The sequence below is a fragment of the Saccoglossus kowalevskii genome, chromosome 2 (genome assembly GCF_978046115.1).
Source record: "Saccoglossus kowalevskii chromosome 2, keSacKowa6.1, whole genome shotgun sequence".
NCBI lineage: Eukaryota > Metazoa > Hemichordata > Enteropneusta > Harrimaniidae > Saccoglossus > Saccoglossus kowalevskii.
Genome location: NC_140642.1, coordinates 47,648,118 through 47,666,236, shown reverse-complemented (window position 1 = coordinate 47,666,236; position 18,119 = coordinate 47,648,118). Strand labels below are relative to the sequence as shown.

Below are 18,119 nucleotides of genomic sequence, written 5' to 3'. Positions count from 1 at the left end.
TACTACTTGCATGGGAGACCGGCTGCGAATACCACGTGCAATAGGCTCATCAACATTTTTATTTCACCGTACATACTAACTTTTTACCGGGATTTTTTGCCTAGCCGAAGCATTAAATGTCATCCAATTCCGACGTTTATTCAGCCTAATGACAAACCATTGCAGAATACACCAGTTCTCGACCGGTCACTGAAGTTAATCTGCATCGGGCGTGGTTAGTACTTGCATGGGAGACCGTCTGGGAATACCACGTGCAGTAGGCTCATCAACATTTTTATTCCACATTGCATACTAACTTTTTCCCATGATTTTTTGCCTAGACGAAGCATTAAATTACATACCATTCGGACGAATATTCAGCCTACGGCCAAACCATTGCAAAATACACCAGTTCTCGTCCGATCACTGAAGTTCAGCTGCATCGGGCGTGGTCAGTTCTTGCATGGAAGACAGGCTGGGAATACCAAGTGCATTAGGCTCATCAACATTTTTATTCCACCGTAAAGACTAACGTTTTACGCGGATTTTTTGCCTAGCCAAAGTACTAAATTACATCCAATTCCGACGAATATTCTGCCTACTGCCAAACCATAGCAGAATACACCAGTTCTCATCCGGTCACTGAAGTTAAGCTGCATCGGGCGTGGTTAGTACTTGTATGGGAGACCGGCTGGGAATACCACGTGCAGTAGGCTTATCACCATTTTGATTCCACCGTACATACCAACTTTCTCCCGGGATTTTTTGCTTAGCCGAAGCGTTAAATGACATCCAATTCTGACGAATATTCAGCCTACTGTCAAACCATTGCAGAACACACCAGTTCTCGTCCGATCACTGAAGTTAAGCTGCATCGGGCGTGGTTAGTACTTGCATGGGAGACCAGCTGGGAATACCACGTGCAGTAGGCTCATCAACATTTTTATTCCACATTGCATACTAAATTTTTCCCATGATTATTTGTCTGGCCGTAGCATTAAATGACATCCAATTCCGACGAGTATTCAGCCTACTGACAAACCATTGCAGAATACAACAGTTCTCGTCCGATCACTGAAGTTAAGCTGCATCGGGCGTGGTTAGTACTTGCATGGTAGACCGGCTGGGAATACCACGTGCAGTAGGCTGAGGAACATTTTTTATTTCACCATACATACTATCTTTTTCCCGTGGTTTTTGCCTAGACGAAGCGTTAAATGACATACAATTCGGACGAATATTCAGCCTACTGCCAAACCATTGCAGAATACACCAGTTCTCGTCTGATCACTGAAGTTAAGCTGCATCGGGCGTGGTTGCATGGGAGACCGGCCTGGAATATCATGTGCATTAGGCTCATCAACATTTTTATTCCACTGTACATACCAAATTTTCCCCGGGATTTTTTGCCTAGCCGAAGCGTTAAACGACATGCAATTCTCTGACGAATATTCAGCCTACTGTCAAACCATTGAAGAACACACCAGTTCCCGTTCGATCACTGAAGTTAAGCTGTATCGGGCGTGGTTAGTACTTGCATGGGAGACCGGCTGAGAATACCACGTGCAGTAGGCTCATCAACTTTTTTATTCCACATTATATACTATCTTTTACCCATGATTTTTTGCCTAGCCGTAGCATTAAATGACATACAATTCCGACGAATATTCAGCCTACTGCCAAACCATTGCAGAATACACCAGTTCTCGTCCGATCACTGAAGTTAAGCTGCATCGGGCGTGGTTAGTACTTGCATGGGAGACATTGCTGGGAATACCACGTGCATTAGGCTCATCATCATTTTTATTCCACCGTACATACTAACGTTTTCCCGGGATTTTTTGCCTTGCCGAAGTATTAAATTACATCCAATTCCGACGAATATTCAGCCTACTGCCAAACCATAGCAGAATACACCAGTTCTCGTCCGATCACTGAAGTTAAGCTGCATAGGACGTGGTTAGTACTTGCATGGGAGACCGGTTGGGGATACCACGTGCAGTAGGCTTATCAACATTTTCATTCCACCGTTCATACCAATTTTTTCCCGGGATTTTTTGCCTAACCGACGTATTAAATTACATCCAATTCCAACGAATATTCAGCCTACTGCCAAACCATTGCAGAGTACACAAGTTCTCGTCCGATCACTGAAGTTAAGCTGTATCGGGCGTGGTTAGTACTTGCATGGGAGACCAGCTGGGAATACCACGTGCAGTAGGCTCATCAACATTTTTATTTCACATTGCATACTAAATTTTTCCCATGATTATTTGTCTAGCCGTAGCATTAAATGACATCCAATTCCGACGAGTATTCAGCCTACTGCCAAACCATTGCAGAATACACCAGTTCTCGTCTGATCACTGAAGTTAAGCTGCATCGGGCGTGGTTAGTACTTGCATGGTAGACCGGCTGGGAATACCACGTGCAGTAGGCTGATGAACATTTTTATTCCACCATACATACTATCTTTTCCCGTGTTTTTTGCCTAGATGAAGCGTTAAATGACATACAATTCGGACGAATATTCAGCCTACTGCCAAATCATTGCAGAATACACCAGTTCTCGTCTGATCACTGAAGTTAAGCTGCATCGGGCGTGGTTGCATGGGAGACCGGCCTGGAGTATCATGTGCATTAGGCTCATCAACATTTTTATTCCACTGTACATACCAAATTTTCCCCGGGATTTTTGCCTAGCCGAAGCGTTAAACGACATGCAATTCTGACGAATATTCAGCCTACTGTCAAACCATTGAAGAACACACCAGTTCCCGTTCGATCACTGAAGTTAAGCTGCATCGGGCGTGGTTAGTACTTGCATGGGAGACCGGTTGAGAATACCACGTGCAGTAGGCTCATCAACTTTTTTATTCCACATTATATACTAACTTTTACCCATGATTTTTTGCCTAGCCGTAGCATTAAATGACATCCAATTCCGACGAATATTCAGCCTACTGCCAAACCATTGCAGAATACACCAGTTCTCGTCCGTTCACTGAAGTTAAGCTGCATCGGGCGTGGTTAGTACTTACATGGGAGACATTGCTGGGAATACCACGTGCAGTAGGCTTATCAACATTTTTATTCCACCGTACATACTAACGTTTTCCCGGGATTTTTTGCCTAGCCGAAGTATTAAATTACATCCAATTCCGACGAATATTCAGCCTACTGCCAAACCATAGCCGAATACACCAGTTCTCGTCCGATCACTGAAGTTAAGCTGCATAGGACGTGGTTAGTACTTGCATGGGAGACCGGTTGGGAATACCACGTGCAGTAGGCTTATCAACATTTTCATTCCAACGTTCATACAAATTTTTTCCCGGGATTTTTTGCCTAACCGACGTATTAAATTACATCCAATTCCAACGAATATTCAGCCTACTGCCAAACCATTGCAGAGTACACAAGTTCTCGTCCGATTACTGAAGTTAACCTGTATCGGGCGTGGTTATTACTTGCATGGGAGACCAGCTGGGAATACCACGTGCAGTAGGCTCATCAACATTTTTATTTCACATTGCATACTAAATTTTTCCCATGATTATTTGTCTAGCCGTAGCATTAAATGACATCCAATTCCGACGAGTATTCAGCCTACTGCCAAACCATTGCAGAATACACCAGTTCTCGTCCGATCACTGAAGTTAAGCTGCATTGGGCGTGGTTAGTACTTGCATGGTAGACCGGCTGGGAATACCACGTGCAGTAGGCTGATGAACATTTTTATTCCACCATACATACTATCTTTTTCCCGTGTTTTTTGCCTAGACGAAGCGTTAAATGACATACAATTCGGACGAATATTCAGCCTACTGCCAAACCATTGCAGAATACACCAGTTCTTGTCTGATCACTGAAGTTAAGCTGCATCGGGCGTGGTTGCATTGGAGACCGGCCTGGAGTATCATGTGCATTAGTCTCTTCAACATTTTTATTCCACAGTACTTACCAAATTTTCCCCGGGATTTTTTGCCTAGCTGAAGCGTTAAACGACATGCATTTCGGACGAATATTCAGCCTACTGTCAAACCATTGAAGAACACACCAGTTCCCGTTCGATCACTGAAGTTAAGCTGCATCGGGCGTGGTTAGTACTTGCATGGGAGACCGGCTGAGAATACCACGTGCAGTAGGCTCATCAACTTTTTTTATTCCACATTATATACTAACTTTTACCCATGATTTTTTGCCTAGCCGTAGCATTAAATGACATCCAATTCCGACGAATATTCAGCCTTACTGCCAAACCATTGCAGAATACACCAGTTCTCGTCCGATCACTGAAGTTAAGCTGCATCGGGCGTGGTTAGTACTTGCATGGGAGACATTGCTGGGAATACCACGTGCATTAGGCTCATCATTATTTTTATTCCACCGTACATACGAACGTTTTCCCGGGATTTTTTGCCTAGCCGAAGTATTAAATTACATCCAATTCCGACGAATATTCAGCCTACTGCCAAACCATAGCAGAATACACCAGTTCTCGTCCGATCACTGAAGTTAAGCTGCATAGGACGTGCTTAGTACTTGCATGGGAGATCGGTTGGGAATGCCACGTGCAGTAGGCTTATCAACATTTTCATTCCACCGTACATACAAAATTTTTCCCGGGATTTTTTGCCTAGCCAAAACGTTAAACCACAGGCAATTCTGACGAATATTCAGCCTACTGTCAAACCATTGCAGAACACACCAGTTTTCGTCCGATCACTGAATATAAGCTGCATCGGGCGTGGTTAGTACTTGCATGGGAGACCGGCAGGGAATACCACGTGCAGTAGGCTCATCAACATTTTTATTTCACATTGCATACTAAATTTTTCCCATGATTATTTGTCTAGCCGTAGCATTAAATGACATCCAATTCCGACGAGTATTCAGCCTACTGCCAAACCATTGCAGAATACACCAGTTCTCGTCCGATCACTGAAGTTAAGCTGCATCGGGCGTGGTTAGTACTTGCATGGTAGACCGGCTGGGAATACCACGTGCAGTAGGCTGATGAACATTTTTATTCCATCATACATACTATCTTTTCCCGTGTTTTTTGCCTAGATGAAGCGTTAAATGACATACAATTCGGACGAATATTCAGCCTACTGCCAAACCATTGCAGAATACACCAGTTCTCGTCTGATCACTGAAGTTAAGCTGCATCGGGCGTGGTTGCATGGGAGACCGGCCTGGAGTATCATGTGCATTAGGCTCATCAACATTTTTATTCCACTGTACATACCAAATTTTCCCCGGGATTTTTTGCCTAGCCGAAGCGTTAAACGACATGCAATTCTGACGAATATTCAGCCTACTGTCAAATCATTGAAGAACACACCAGTTCCCGTTCGATCACTGAAGTTAAGCTGCAGCGGGCGTGGTTAGTACTTGCATGGGAGACCGGCTGAGAATACCACGTGCAGTAGGCTCATCAACTTTTTTATTCCACATTATATACTAACTTTTACCCATGATTTTTTGCCTAGCCGTAGTATTAAATGACATCCAATTCCGACGAATATTCAGCCTACTGCCAAAACCATTGCAGAATACACCAGTTCTCGTCCGTTCACTGAAGTTAAGCTGCATCGGGCGTGGTTAGTACTTGCATGGGAGACATTGCTGGGAATACCACGTGCACTAGGCTCATCATCATTTTTATTCCACCGTACATACTTACGTTTTCCCGGGATTTTTTGTCTAGCCGAAGTATTAAATTACATCCAATTCCGACGAATATTCAGCCTACTGCCAAACCATAGCCGAATACACCAGTTCTCGTCCGATCACTGAAGTTAAGCTGCATAGGACGTGGTTAGTACTTGCATGGGAGACCGGTTGGGAATACCACGTGTAGTAGGCTTATCAACATTTTCATTCCAACGTTCATACCAATTTTTTCCCGGGATTTTTTGCCTAACCGACGTATTAAATTACATCCAATTCCAACGAATATTCAGCCTACTGCCAAACCATTGCAGAGTACACAAGTTCTCGTCCGATCACTGAAGTTAACCTGTATCGGGCGTGGTTATTACTTGCATGGGAGACCAGCTGGGAATACCACGTGCAGTAGGCTCATCAACATTTTTATTTCACATTGCATACTAAATTTTTCCCATGATTATTTGTCTAGCCGTAGCATTAAATGACATCCAATTCCGACGAGTATTCAGCCTACTGCCAAACCATTGCAGAATACACCAGTTCTCGTCCGATCACTGAAGTTAAGCTGCATTGGGCGTGGTTAGTACTTGCATAGGAGACCGGCTGGGAATACCACGTGCAGTAGACTGATGAACATTTTTATTCCACCGTACATACAAACTTTTTTCCATGATTTTTTTCCTCGCCGAAGCATTAAATGACATCCAATTGCGACGAATATTCAGCCTACTGCCAAACCAATGCAGAATACACCAGTTCTCGTCCGATCACTGAAGTTAATCTGCATCGGGCGTGGTTAGTACTTGCATGGGAGACAGGCTGAGAATACCACGTGCATTAGGCTCATCATCATTTTTATTCCACCGTACATACTAACGTTTTCCCGGGATTTTTTGCCTAGCCGAAGTATTAAATTACATCCAATTCCGACGAATATTCAGCCTACTGCCAAACCATAGCAGAATACACCAGTTCTCGTTCGATCACTGAAGTTAAGCTGCATCGGGTGTGGTTAGTACTTGCATGGGAGACCTGCTGGGAATGCTACGTGCAGTAGGCTTATCAACATTTTCATTCCACCGTACATACAAAATTTTTCCCGGGATTTTTTGCCTAGCCAAAGCGTTACACCACAGGCAATTCTGACGAATATTCAGCCTACTGTCAAACCATTGCAGAACACACCAGTTTTCGTCCGATCACTGAATATAAGCTGCATCGGGCGTGGTTAGTACTTGCATGGGAGACCGGCAGGGAATACCACGTGCAGTAGGCTCATCAACATTTTTATTCCACATTACATACTAACTATTACCCATGATTTTTTGCCTAGCCGTAGCATTAAATGACATACAATTCCGACGAATCTTCAGCCTACTGCCAAACCATTGCAGAATACACCAGTTCTCGTCCGATCGCCGAAGTTAAGCTGCATCGGGCGTGGTTAGTACTTGCATGGAAGACCTGCTGGGAATGCCACGTGCAGTAGGCTTATCAACATTTTTATCCCACCGTACATACTATCTTTTTCCCTTTATTATTTGCCTAGCCGAAACATTAATTGAAATCCAATTCCGACGAATATTCAGCCTACTGCCAAACCATTGCAGAATACACCAGTTCTCGTCTGATCACTGAAGTTAAGCTGCATCGGCCATGGTTAGTACTTGCATTGGAGAACGGCTGGGAATACTACGTGCAGTAGGCTGATGAACATTTTTATTCCACCGTACACACTAACATTTTTCCATGATTTTTTGCCAAGCCGAAGCATTAAATGTCATCCAATTCCGACGAATTTTCAGCCTACTGACAAACCATTGCAGAATACAACAGTTCTCGTCCGATCACTGAAGTTAAGCTCACCGGACGTGGTGAGTACTTGCATGGGAGACCGGCTGAGAATATCACGTACAGTTGGCACATTAACATTTTTATTTCACTGCACATACTAACTTTTTCCCGTGATTTTTAGCCTATCCGAAGCATTAAATGGCATCCAATTCCGACGAATTTTCATCCTACTGACAAACCATTACAGAATGCACCAGTTCTAGTCCGATCACTGAAGCTAAGCACACCGGACGTGGTGACTACTTGCATGGGAGACCGGCTGAGAATATCACATACAGTTGGCACATTAACATTTTTATTTCACTGCACATACTTACTTTTTCCCGTGATTTTTAGCCTAGCGAAGCATTAAATGGCATCCAATTCCGACGAATGTTCATCCTACTGACAAGCCATTGCAGAATGCACCAGTTCTAGTCCGATCACTGAAGCTAAGCTCACCGGACGTGGTTAGTACTTGCATGGGAGACCGGCTGAGAATACCACGTGCAATAGGCTCATCAACATTTTTATTCCACATTACATACTAACTTTTACCCATGATTTTTTGCCTAGCCGTAGCATTAAATGACATCCAATTCCGACGAATATTCAGCCTACTGCCAAACCATTGCAGAATACACCAGTTCTCATCCGATTACTGAAGTTAAGCTCACCAGACGTGGTGAGTACTTGCATGGGAGACCGGCTGAGAATATCACGTACAGTTGGCACATTAACATTTTTATTTCACTGCACATACTAACTTTTTCCCGTGATTTTTAGCCTATCCGAAGCATTAAATGGCATCCAATTCCGACGAATTTTCATCCTACTGACAAACCATTACAGAATGCACCAGTTCTAGTCCGATCACTGAAGCTAAGCTCACCGGACGTGGTGAGTACTTGCATGGGAGACCGGCTGAGAATATCACATACAGTTGGCACATTAACATTTTTATTTCACTGCACATACTTTCTTTTTCCCGTGATTTTTAGCCTAGCGAAGCATTAAATGGCATCCAATTCCGACGAATGTTCATCCTACTGACAAGCCATTGCAGAATGCACCAGTTCTAGTCCGATCACTGAAGCTAAGCTCACCGGACGTGGTTAGTACTTGCATGGGAGACCGGCTGAGAATACCACGTGCAATAGGCTCATCAACATTTTTATTTCACCGTACATACTGACTTTTTCCAATGATTTTTTGCCTAGCCGAAGCATTAAATGTCATCCAATTCCGACGAATTTTCAGCCTCCTGCCAAACCATTGCAGAATACACCAGTTTTCGTCCGATCACTGAAGTAAAGCTCACCGGACGTGGTTAGTACTTGCATCGGAGACCGGCTGAGAATATCACGTGCAGTAGGCTCATCAACATTTTTATTCCACATTACATACTAACTTTTTCCCATGATTTTTTGCCTAGCCGTAGCATTAAATTACATCCAATTCCGACGATTTTTCAGTCTACTGCCAAACCATTGCAGAATACACCAGTTCTCGTCCAATCACTGAAGATAAGCTGCAACGGGCGTGGTTAGTACTTGCATGGGAGACCGGCTGGGAATACCACGTGCAGTAGACTGATGAACATTTTTATTCCACCGTACATACAAACTTTTTTCCATGATTTTTTTCCTCGCCGAAGCATTAAATGACATCCAATTGCGACGAATATTCAGCCTACTGCCAAACCAATGCAGAATACACCAGTTCTCGTCCAATCACTGAAGTTAATCTGCATCGGGCGTTGTTAGTACTTGCATGGGAGACAGGCTGAGAATACTACGTGCATTAGGCTCATCATCATTTTTATTCCACCGTACATACTAACATTTTCCCGGGATTTTTTGCCTAGCCGAAGTATTAAATTACATCCAATTCCGACGTATATTCAGCCTACTGCCAAACCATAGCAGAATACACCAGTTCTCGTCCGATCACTGAAGTTAAGCTGCATCGGGCGTGGTTAGTACTTGCATGGGAGACCTGCTGGGAATGCTACGTGCAGTAGGCTTATCAACATTTTTATTCCACCGTACATTCTATGTTTTTCCCTTGATTTTTTGCCTAGCCGAAACATTAATTGAAATCCAATTCCAACGAATATTCAGCCTACTGCCAAACCATTGCAGAATACACCAGTTCACGTCCGATCACTGAAGTTAAGCTGCATCGGGCGTGGTTGCATGGGAGACTGGCCTGGAATACCACGTGCAGTAGGCTCATCAACATTTTTATTCCACATTACATACTAACTTTTACCCATGATTTTTTGCATAGCCGTAGCAGTAAATGACATCCAATTCCGACGAATATTCAGTCTACTGCCAAACCATTGCAGAATTCACCAGTTTTCGTCCGATCACTGAAGTAAAGCTCACCGGACGTGGTTAGTACTTGCATGGGAGACCGGCTGAGAATATCACGTGCAGTAGGCTCATCAACATTTTCATTCCACATTACATACTAACTTTTTCCCATGATTTTTTGCCTAGCCGTAGCATTAAATGACATCAATTCTGACGATTTTTCAGTCTACTGCCAAACCATTGCAGAATACACCAGTTCTCGTCCAATCACTGAAGATAAGCTGCAACGGGCGTGGTTAGTACTTGCATGGGAGACCGGCTGGGAATACCACGTGCAGTAGACTGATGAACATTTTTATTCCACCGTACATACAAACTTTTTTCCATGATTTTTTTCCTCGCCGAAGCATTAAATGACATCCAATTGCGACGAACATTCAGCCTACTGCCAAACCAATGCAGAATACACCAGTTCTCGTCCGATCACTGAAGTTAATCTGCATCGGGCGTGGTTAGTACTTGCATGGGAGACAGGCTGAGAATACCACGTGCATTAGGCTCATCATCATTTTTATTCCACCGTACATACTAACGTTTTCCCGGGATTTTTTGCCTAGCCGAAGTATTAAATTACATCCAATTCCGACGAATATTCAGCCTACTGCCAAACCATAGCAGAATACACCAGTTCTCGTTCGATCACTGAAGTTAAGCTGCATCGGGTGTGGTTAGTACTTGCATGGGAGACCTGCTGGGAATGCTACGTGCAGTAGGCTTATCAACATTTTTATTCCACCGTACATTCTATCTTTTTCCCTTGATTTTTAGCCTAGCCGAAACATTAATTGAAATCCAATTCCAACGAATATTCAGCCTACTTCCAAACCATTGCAGAATACACCAGTTCACGTCCGATCACTGAAGTTAAGCTGCATCGGGCGTGGTTGCATGGGAGACCGGCCTGGAATACCACATGCAGTAGGCTCATCAACATTTTTATTCCACATTACATACTAACTTTTACCCATGATTTTTTGTATAGCCGTAGCAGTAAATGACATCCAATTCCGACGAATATTCAGTCTACTGCCAAACCATTGCAGAATACACCAGTTCTCGTCCGATCACTGAAGTTAAGCTGCATCGGGCGTGGTTAGTTCTTGCATGGGAGACCGGCTGGGAATACCACGTGCAGTAGGCTTATCAACATTTTTATTCCACCGTACATACCAAATTGTTCCCGGGATTTTTTTGCCTAGCCGGAGCATTAAATGACATCCAATTCCGACGAATATTCAGCCTACTGCCAAACCATTGCAGAATACACCAGTTCTCGTCCGATTACTGAAGTTAAGCTGCATCAGGCTTGGTTAGTACATGCATTGGAGAACGGCTGGGAATACTACGTGCAGTAGGCTGATGAACATTTTTATTCCACCGTACACACTAACATTTTTCCATGATTTTTTGCCAAGCCGAAGCATTAAATGTCATCCAATTCCGACGAATTTTCAGCCTACTGACAAACCATTGCAGAATACAACAGTTCTCGTCCGATCACTGAAGTTAAGCTCACTGGACGTGGTGAGTACTTGCATGGGAGACCGGCTGAGAATACCACGTGCAATAGGCTCATCAACATTTTTATTTCACCGTACATACTAACTTTTTCCCATGATTTTTTGCCTAGCCGTAGCATTAAATGACATCCAATTCCGACGAATTTTCAGTCTACTGCTAAACCATTGCAGAATACACCAGTTCTCGTCCAATCACTGAATATAAGCTGCAACGGGCGTGGTTAGTACTTGCATGGGAGACCGGCTGGGAATACCACGTGCAGTAGACTGATGAACATTTTTATTGCAGAATACACCAGTTCTCGTCCGATCACTGAAGTTAAGCCGCATAGGGCGTTGTTAGTACTTGCATGGTAGACCGGCTAGGAATACCACGTGCAGTAGGCTGATGAACATTTTTATTCCACCATATATACTATCTTTTTCCCGTGTTTTCTTGCCTAGACGAAGCGTTAAATGACATACAATTCGGGCGAATATTCAGCCTACTGCCAAACCATTGCAGAAAACACCAGTTCTCGTCCGATCACTGAAGTTAAGCTGCATCGGACGTGGTTGCATGGGAGACCGGCCTGGAATAACATGTGCAATAGGCTCATCAACATTTTTATTCCACCGTACATACCAAATTTTTCCCGGGATTTTTTGCCTAGCCGAAGCGTTAAACGACATGCAATTCTGACGAATATTCAGCCTACTGTCAAACCATTGCAGAACACACCAGTTCTTGTTCGATCACTTAAGTTAAGCTGCATCGGGCGTGGTTAGTACTTGCATGTGAGACCGGGTGAGAATACCACGTGCAGTAGGCTCATCAACTTTTTTATTCCACATTATATACTAACTTTTATCCATGATTTTTTGCCTAGCCGTAGCATTAAATGACATCCAATTCTGACGAATACGCAGCCTACTGCCAAACCATTGCAGAATACACCAGTTCTCGTCCGATCACTGAAGTTAAGCTGCATCGGGCGTGGTTAGTTATTGCATGGAGACCGGCTGGGAATACCACGTGCAGTAGGCTTATCAACATTTTTATTCCACCGTACATACCAAATTTTTCCCGGGATTTTTTGCCTAGCCAAAGCGTTAAACCACAGGCAATTCTGACGAATATTCATCCTACTGTCAAACCATTGCAGAACACAACAGTTCTCGTCCGATCACTGAAATTAAGCTGCATCGGGCGTGGTTAGTACTTGCATGGGAGACCGGCAGGGAATACCACGTGCAGTAGGCTTATCAACATTTTTATTCCACCGTACATACCAAATTTTTCCCGGGATTTTTTGCCTAGCCAAAGCGTTAAACCACAGGCAATTCTGACGAATATTCATCCTACTGTCAAACCATTGCAGAACACAACAGTTCTCGTCCGATCACTGAAATTAAGCTGCATCGGGCGTGGTTAGTACTTGCATGGGAGACCGGCAGGGAATACCACGTGCAGTAGGCTCATCAACATTTTTATTCCACATTACATACTAACTTTTACCCATGATTTTTTGCCTAGCCGTAGCATTACATGACATACAATTCCGACGAATCTTCAGCCTACTGCCAAACCATTGCAGAATACACCAGTTCTCGTCCGATCGCCGAAGTTAAGCTGCATCGGGCGAGGTTAGTACTTGCATGGAAGACCTGCTGGGAATGCCACGTGCAGTAGGCTTATCAACATTTTTATTCCACCGTACATACTATCTTTTTCCCTTTATTATTTGCCTAGCCGAAACATTAATTGAAATCCAATTCCGACGAATATTCAGCGTACTGCCAATCCATTACAGAATACACCAGTTCTCGTCCGATCACTGAAGTTAAGCCGCATCGGCCGTGGTTAGAACTTGCACGGGAGACCGGCTGGGAATACCACGTGCAGTAGGCTCATCAACATTTTTATTCCACATTACATACTAACTTTTACCCATGATTTTTTGCCTAGCCGTAGCATTAAATGACATCCAATTCCGACGAATATTCAACCTACTGCCAAACCATTGCAGATTACACCAGTTCTCGTCCGATCACTGAAGTTAATCTGCATCAGGCTTGGTTAGTACTTGCATTGGAGAACGGCTGGGAATATTACGTGCAGTAGGCTGATGAACATTTTTATTCCACCATACACACTAACATTTTTCCATGATTTTTTGCCAAGCCGAAGCATTAAATGTCATCCAATTCCGACGAATTTTCAGCCTACTGACAAACCATTGCAGAATACACCAGTTCTCGTCCGATCACTGAAGTTAAGCTGCACAGGCTTGGTTAGTACTTGCATGGGAGACCGGCTGGGAATACCACGTGCAGTAGGCTGATGAACGTTTTTATTGCAGAATACACTAGTTCACGTCCGATCACTGAAGTTAAGCCGCATAGGGCGTGGTTAGTACTTGCATGGTAGACCGGCTGGGAATACCACGTGCAGTAGGCTGATGAACGTTTTTATTGCAGAATACACCAGTTCTCGTCCGATCACTGAAGTTAAGCTGCATCGGGCGTGGTTGCATGGGAGACCGGCCTGGAATATCATGTGCATTAGGCTCATCAACATTTTTATTCCACCATACATACTTTCTTTTTCCCGTGTTTTTTGCTTAGCCGAAGCGTTAAACGACATGCAATTCTGACGAATATTCAGCCTACTGTCAAACAATTGCAGAACACACCAGTTCCCGTTCGATCACTGAAGTTAAGCTGCATCGGGCGTGATTAGTACCTGCATGGGAGACATGCTGAGAATACCACGTGCAGTAGGCTCATCAACTTTTTTATTCCACATTATATACTAAATTTTACCCATGATTTTTTGCCTAGCCGTAGCATTAAATGACATCCAATTCCGACGAATACTCAGCCTACTGCCAAACCATTGCAGAATACACCAGTTCTCGTCCGATCACTAAAGTTAAGCTGCATCGGGCGTGGTTAGTACTTGCATGGGAGACAGGCTGGGAATACCACGTGCATTAGGCTCATCATAATTTTTATTCCACCGTACATACTAACGTTTTCCCGGGATTTTTTGCCTAGCCGAAGTATTAAATTACATCCAATTCCGACGAATATTCAGCCTACTGCCAAACCATAGCAGAATACACCAGTTCTCGTCCGATCACTGAAGTTAAGCTGCATCGGGCGTGGTTAGTACTTGCATGGGAGACCTGCTGGGAATGCTACGTGCAGTAGGCTTATCAACATTTTTATTCCACCGTACATTCTATCTTTTTCCCTTGATTTTTTGCCTAGCCGAAACATTAATTGAAATCCAATTCCAACGAATATTCAGCCTACTGCCAAACCATTGCAGAATACACCAGTTCACGTCCGATCACTGAAGTTAAGCTACATCGGGCGTGCCTCGGGCGTGGTTGCATGGGAGACCGGCCTGGAATACCACGTGCAGTAGGCTCATCAACATTTTTATTCCACATTACATACTAACTTTTCCCATGATTTTTTGCCTAGCCGTAGCATTAAATGACATACAATTCCGACGAATCTTCAGCCTACTGCCAGACCATTGCAGAATACACCAGTTCTCGTCTGATCGCCGAAGTTAAGCTGCATCGGGCGTGGTTAGTACTTGCATGGAAGACCTGCTGGGAATGCCACGTGCAGTAGGCTTATCAACATTTTTATTCCACCGTACATACTAACTTTTTCCCTTTATTATTTGCCTAGCCGAAACCTTAATTGAAATCCAATTCCGACGAATATTCAGCCTACTGACAAACCATTGCAGAATACACCAGTTCTCGTCCGATCACTGAAGTTAAGCTCACCGGACGTGGTGAGTACTTGCATGGCAGACCGGCTGAGAATATCACGTACTGTAGGCACATTAACATTTTTATTTCACTGCACATACTAACTTTTCCCCGTGATCTTTAGCCTAGCTGAAGCATTAAATGGCATCCAATTCCGACGAATTTTCATCCTACTGACAAACCATTGCACAATGCACCAGTTCTAATCCGATCACTGAAGCTAAGCTCACCGGACGTGGTTAGTACTTGCATGGGAGACCGGCTGAGAATACCACGTGCAATAGGCTCATCAACATTTTTATTTCACCGTACATACTAACTTTTTCCCATGATTTTTTGCCTAGCCGTAGCATTAAATTACATCCAATTCCGACAAATGTTCAGCCTACTGCCAAACCATTGCAGAATTCACCAGTTCTCGTCCAAGATCGACGCCTCAGACCGGTGCTCCTGAAATCCTTTGTCATCCTTGCGTGTGTAAGGCATCCAACGTCTATATTTCTTGGAATTTTATGAACAGCTGTTTCTCCTACTTCTCAGCACAGAATTTAGTGTAATCGTGCTCTGGGAAAGCTAGCCTTCCAGCCTGTTCAGATATTCTGTTCAGGCTGGGTTGTCGGCCAAGATGGCCGCCTCGCCGAGTGTGAGACATATTGTGACTAAGGCAAACACTGTCAGCCTGATCGACGACAACTATACCGCTCTAGAAGTAATATCGTCAGTTGAATTAGCAGCATCAAAGGGATCTGTGATCGGGTGCATGAATATTAATGGGATCTGGCAATTGACAATGAAATCGCCTGAATCTACTGAGCTACTATTGGAACAAGGTGTTTCTATTAGAGATAGCGAGGTTGAAGTCCGAGGTATCTCCAGACACTTCACTACTGTCTCATTTCTAAATCTACCACTCTATATCCACGACGACGCTGTTATTGATAAACTCACACACTTTGGTTGCATGATTCGCAGCCCTGTGATTCACAAATTCTTTAAGGAAGCTCCAACTGTTGAAAATGGTATTCGTTTTGTACGAGTTGAATTTCCGGCCCGAATCAAATCTCTACCGTACGCTGTCAAGTTTGAGGAAAATGGACATTATGTGAAATTAATCCACAACAACCAAAGAAAGGTGTGTAACCATTGCCTCAGTGATGAGCATATAATTCACCAATGCCCGACGTACGAATGCAATTTATGCCATAAACAAGGCCATACTGAGCGCAAATGTAGATCACAGAAATGCTTCACATGTGGTCAATTTGGCCACATTTCACGTGATTGTGATACACCACTTAATCAGAAGCGTGAAGCCCCTGTCTTGGAATCTAATAAGCCGGGCTCTAGTTTTTCTGATGATGTTCACAACGACAACGACCAGACTCCGCCTGACACCATTGCCGATTCCGACTACATGCCCAACGAAAATAAAGATGACAAGACTGAAAACAATGAACATTTAGCACTCGACCTAACCTGTTTTACAACAACACAACCCCCGGATAATGGAGCCATTGCAAAATCACCTCAAATCGGAGGTAAATTATGCAACAAACGGCATCACGACTCCTCATCGGACTCTACTTGCACCGATACAATCATCAGACGTAAGAAACTCACTCCAAAACCTAATACTGAAAAGGCGAGGAACGCATTCAGATCCAAAGACACTGCAAATACCATGCGCGAGGATCAGAACGAAGACGGTAACATGGAAGATTCAGGACAACCAAAATGACCTGTTACATCATAACAATCATGGTAATTATCACCTCAATCAACGTGAACGGATTATGCAACCCAGTCAAGATAAAGAACTCACTACATCTCTTCAAGATACGTCACTATGATTTAGTATGTATTCAAGAGACATTTTAGTCCGATGATAATGTAGCTAAGTTTGTATCTTATTTTCAAAATGATTTTGATGTATATTTTAACAACTGCATAGCGCCCCATGGGAGGCGGGGTGTGTGTTGCCTAGTTAGGAAAACATCTGGAATCAATGTTCATAAAACTAATTTGGACCATCAAGGGCGTGTTTTACAGCTCTCTTGTGATATTGATGATCGTTTAGTAAACATTGTCAACGTTTACGCGCCAAATAACGTCAGAGACCGCTGTAATTTTTTCGACAGTCTTGAGCAGTATGTTGACAGAAATGCTGTGAATATATATATCGGCGATTTTAACTGCAAACAAATGCCATCAAAAGACAATTCAGTAACTATTCGTACAGACAATGATCTGTCACGTAGGCATCTCCAAAAATGTGTGTGCCACAATAATTTTGTAGATGTATGGCGCTATCAGCATCTTCACGTGACACAGTTCACATGGAGGCGATACGACAGCATAAATGATACACTACACCAAAGTCGAATTGATTACGCCCTTTTAGAAACAAATAATCTACATTACTGCATTTCAACCGAAATACTAGCTTTTCCTTACAGCGACCATGACGCTATTAAATACGCGATGAACTTTGAAAATGTTTCTCGAGGACCGGGTACTTGGAAGTTTAATAACGCACTTCTAGATGACGGTACCTATGACTGCGAAGTCAAACAATTACTTGCTCAGTCTAAAAATCTCGAACTTTATGAACAAAATAAAATTGAGTGGTGGGAAACCATCAAAAGTGGCATTCGAAAACACGCAATTAAATTCGCCAAAAATAAAAGCAAATTAAACAAAAAATCTAAAAAGAAGCTAGAAAAACAAATCAAGTTTGAGTATAAGAAGGCAGGAAAATACAGTAATTATGATATAACAAAACTAAAACAATTAGAAAATGAACTAGAATTACACATCCAGCGTAAGATCGACGGCGCTATAATTAGGAGCAAGGTGCGGTTTTTCGAGGAGGGAGAAAAAAGTACAAAATGTTTCTTCAACTTAGAAAAATCACGCCAAGAGCAGAAAAGTATGAAAACTTTAATAACTGA

General features: G+C 43.3%; 46 pseudogenes; all 46 read left to right on the top strand.

Annotated features, from left to right (window-relative positions):
* Positions 1-143: 143 nt before the first annotated feature.
* LOC146750129 (5S ribosomal RNA) lies at positions 144-263 on the top strand (annotated as a pseudogene).
* Positions 264-575: 312 nt separating this feature from the next.
* Positions 576-695, top strand: LOC146750128 (5S ribosomal RNA; annotated as a pseudogene).
* A 96-nt stretch (positions 696-791) lies between these two features.
* LOC146750127 (5S ribosomal RNA) lies at positions 792-911 on the top strand (annotated as a pseudogene).
* A 96-nt stretch (positions 912-1,007) lies between these two features.
* Positions 1,008-1,127, top strand: LOC146750126 (5S ribosomal RNA; annotated as a pseudogene).
* A 307-nt stretch (positions 1,128-1,434) lies between these two features.
* LOC146750125 (5S ribosomal RNA) lies at positions 1,435-1,554 on the top strand (annotated as a pseudogene).
* Positions 1,555-1,650: 96 nt separating this feature from the next.
* On the top strand, positions 1,651-1,771 carry LOC146750124 (5S ribosomal RNA; annotated as a pseudogene).
* Positions 1,772-1,867: 96 nt separating this feature from the next.
* Positions 1,868-1,987, top strand: LOC146750123 (5S ribosomal RNA; annotated as a pseudogene).
* Positions 1,988-2,083: 96 nt separating this feature from the next.
* LOC146750122 (5S ribosomal RNA) lies at positions 2,084-2,203 on the top strand (annotated as a pseudogene).
* A 96-nt stretch (positions 2,204-2,299) lies between these two features.
* LOC146750121 (5S ribosomal RNA) lies at positions 2,300-2,419 on the top strand (annotated as a pseudogene).
* Positions 2,420-2,721: 302 nt separating this feature from the next.
* On the top strand, positions 2,722-2,841 carry LOC146750120 (5S ribosomal RNA; annotated as a pseudogene).
* Positions 2,842-2,937: 96 nt separating this feature from the next.
* Positions 2,938-3,058, top strand: LOC146750119 (5S ribosomal RNA; annotated as a pseudogene).
* Positions 3,059-3,154: 96 nt separating this feature from the next.
* LOC146750118 (5S ribosomal RNA) lies at positions 3,155-3,274 on the top strand (annotated as a pseudogene).
* Positions 3,275-3,370: 96 nt separating this feature from the next.
* Positions 3,371-3,490, top strand: LOC146750117 (5S ribosomal RNA; annotated as a pseudogene).
* Positions 3,491-3,586: 96 nt separating this feature from the next.
* Positions 3,587-3,706, top strand: LOC146750116 (5S ribosomal RNA; annotated as a pseudogene).
* A 304-nt stretch (positions 3,707-4,010) lies between these two features.
* LOC146750115 (5S ribosomal RNA) lies at positions 4,011-4,130 on the top strand (annotated as a pseudogene).
* Positions 4,131-4,228: 98 nt separating this feature from the next.
* Positions 4,229-4,349, top strand: LOC146750114 (5S ribosomal RNA; annotated as a pseudogene).
* Positions 4,350-4,445: 96 nt separating this feature from the next.
* LOC146750113 (5S ribosomal RNA) lies at positions 4,446-4,565 on the top strand (annotated as a pseudogene).
* A 96-nt stretch (positions 4,566-4,661) lies between these two features.
* LOC146750112 (5S ribosomal RNA) lies at positions 4,662-4,781 on the top strand (annotated as a pseudogene).
* A 96-nt stretch (positions 4,782-4,877) lies between these two features.
* LOC146750111 (5S ribosomal RNA) lies at positions 4,878-4,997 on the top strand (annotated as a pseudogene).
* Positions 4,998-5,300: 303 nt separating this feature from the next.
* LOC146750110 (5S ribosomal RNA) lies at positions 5,301-5,420 on the top strand (annotated as a pseudogene).
* A 314-nt stretch (positions 5,421-5,734) lies between these two features.
* Positions 5,735-5,854, top strand: LOC146750109 (5S ribosomal RNA; annotated as a pseudogene).
* A 96-nt stretch (positions 5,855-5,950) lies between these two features.
* On the top strand, positions 5,951-6,070 carry LOC146750108 (5S ribosomal RNA; annotated as a pseudogene).
* A 96-nt stretch (positions 6,071-6,166) lies between these two features.
* Positions 6,167-6,286, top strand: LOC146750107 (5S ribosomal RNA; annotated as a pseudogene).
* A 96-nt stretch (positions 6,287-6,382) lies between these two features.
* Positions 6,383-6,502, top strand: LOC146750106 (5S ribosomal RNA; annotated as a pseudogene).
* Positions 6,503-6,598: 96 nt separating this feature from the next.
* Positions 6,599-6,718, top strand: LOC146750105 (5S ribosomal RNA; annotated as a pseudogene).
* A 96-nt stretch (positions 6,719-6,814) lies between these two features.
* Positions 6,815-6,934, top strand: LOC146750104 (5S ribosomal RNA; annotated as a pseudogene).
* A 96-nt stretch (positions 6,935-7,030) lies between these two features.
* Positions 7,031-7,150, top strand: LOC146750103 (5S ribosomal RNA; annotated as a pseudogene).
* A 96-nt stretch (positions 7,151-7,246) lies between these two features.
* Positions 7,247-7,366, top strand: LOC146750102 (5S ribosomal RNA; annotated as a pseudogene).
* A 1,599-nt stretch (positions 7,367-8,965) lies between these two features.
* On the top strand, positions 8,966-9,085 carry LOC146750101 (5S ribosomal RNA; annotated as a pseudogene).
* Positions 9,086-9,397: 312 nt separating this feature from the next.
* Positions 9,398-9,517, top strand: LOC146750100 (5S ribosomal RNA; annotated as a pseudogene).
* Positions 9,518-9,822: 305 nt separating this feature from the next.
* LOC146750099 (5S ribosomal RNA) lies at positions 9,823-9,941 on the top strand (annotated as a pseudogene).
* A 95-nt stretch (positions 9,942-10,036) lies between these two features.
* LOC146750098 (5S ribosomal RNA) lies at positions 10,037-10,156 on the top strand (annotated as a pseudogene).
* Positions 10,157-10,252: 96 nt separating this feature from the next.
* Positions 10,253-10,372, top strand: LOC146750097 (5S ribosomal RNA; annotated as a pseudogene).
* A 96-nt stretch (positions 10,373-10,468) lies between these two features.
* Positions 10,469-10,588, top strand: LOC146750096 (5S ribosomal RNA; annotated as a pseudogene).
* A 305-nt stretch (positions 10,589-10,893) lies between these two features.
* LOC146750095 (5S ribosomal RNA) lies at positions 10,894-11,013 on the top strand (annotated as a pseudogene).
* A 528-nt stretch (positions 11,014-11,541) lies between these two features.
* Positions 11,542-11,661, top strand: LOC146750094 (5S ribosomal RNA; annotated as a pseudogene).
* Positions 11,662-12,084: 423 nt separating this feature from the next.
* Positions 12,085-12,204, top strand: LOC146750093 (5S ribosomal RNA; annotated as a pseudogene).
* Positions 12,205-12,300: 96 nt separating this feature from the next.
* Positions 12,301-12,419, top strand: LOC146750092 (5S ribosomal RNA; annotated as a pseudogene).
* A 96-nt stretch (positions 12,420-12,515) lies between these two features.
* On the top strand, positions 12,516-12,635 carry LOC146750091 (5S ribosomal RNA; annotated as a pseudogene).
* Positions 12,636-12,731: 96 nt separating this feature from the next.
* LOC146750090 (5S ribosomal RNA) lies at positions 12,732-12,851 on the top strand (annotated as a pseudogene).
* Positions 12,852-12,947: 96 nt separating this feature from the next.
* LOC146750089 (5S ribosomal RNA) lies at positions 12,948-13,067 on the top strand (annotated as a pseudogene).
* A 528-nt stretch (positions 13,068-13,595) lies between these two features.
* On the top strand, positions 13,596-13,714 carry LOC144352850 (5S ribosomal RNA; annotated as a pseudogene).
* A 324-nt stretch (positions 13,715-14,038) lies between these two features.
* Positions 14,039-14,158, top strand: LOC144352842 (5S ribosomal RNA; annotated as a pseudogene).
* Positions 14,159-14,254: 96 nt separating this feature from the next.
* On the top strand, positions 14,255-14,374 carry LOC146750088 (5S ribosomal RNA; annotated as a pseudogene).
* Positions 14,375-14,470: 96 nt separating this feature from the next.
* On the top strand, positions 14,471-14,590 carry LOC146750087 (5S ribosomal RNA; annotated as a pseudogene).
* Positions 14,591-14,905: 315 nt separating this feature from the next.
* LOC146750086 (5S ribosomal RNA) lies at positions 14,906-15,025 on the top strand (annotated as a pseudogene).
* Positions 15,026-18,119: the final 3,094 nt, after the last annotated feature.